Here is a 928-nt window from a genome sequence, read left to right on the forward strand (position 1 = left end):
CCCACCCGAGCCCCTTCGTTCGCACCGGCGAGCTCTGAAAAATCGACTGACCCAATTTTGAAATTTAGTCTACTGTGATTTAACTAGTGTGGAATATAAAAGGCGAAAACCATAAGCATTGGAAGTACAGTGTTGAGCGTGCCATGGCGGATCTGAAGGTGCAAACCGAACAAAGGCAACTTTGCAACCAATGTTTGCTTTCAACTAGCAAGTAAGTGATGGACAAGAAATCAGAGTAAAGCAGTGGCGATCTATTTTCTTGCTGCGATAAATAACTTGAGCAGATACGAAAGAGTACCGCCTCTGGTGTGGCGCCGTGTATGCATCTGCTGAGAATTTGACGGTGCTGCGGTAGCGATGGCTGTCGGCGGCGTGGAAGCAGATCTAGGAGGGTAGACGGTGGCGGTGGGGCGTGGTGGATGAGACGGTCGTAGGAGTGGCGCCAGCAAGGTGGACGACGACGGGGATAAAGCGAGAGGACGGGATGCAAGGATCCCGGTCTGAAGCCGTGGATGAGAGAGGTCGATCTCTTGTAATGGACTGCGGCGTCGGGGTATCAGCTCCGGCATGGTGGAGGAGGACGGCGGTGGATGGGGTGGCGGATGGAGGAGGCTGGGGTGGAGAGGGTGTTTTGGCGCCCACGGAGTACGAATGGGGAAATGGAGGTGGAGAGGAAGGGGGAACCATGTCTTCAGGGCGCGCTTGTCTCAAATGCGAGGAAATTTACAAACTTAGCCCCCGTTTCAAATTTCCTACATCACAGCAATATTAGTCGGTTGGGGATAGGACAATAATCTTGCATACACCGAATATTTGCCGACGAGAGTTTGTTTTTGGCGCCCACCGTGTATGAATCGGGGAGGGAGTCGATTTCGGCCGAGGACACACTGTGTTTTGGCGCCCACCGTGTATGAATCCGGGTGAGAGG

The sequence above is a fragment of the Triticum aestivum genome, chromosome 1D (genome assembly GCF_018294505.1).
Source record: "Triticum aestivum cultivar Chinese Spring chromosome 1D, IWGSC CS RefSeq v2.1, whole genome shotgun sequence".
Taxonomy (NCBI): Eukaryota; Viridiplantae; Streptophyta; class Magnoliopsida; order Poales; family Poaceae; genus Triticum; species Triticum aestivum.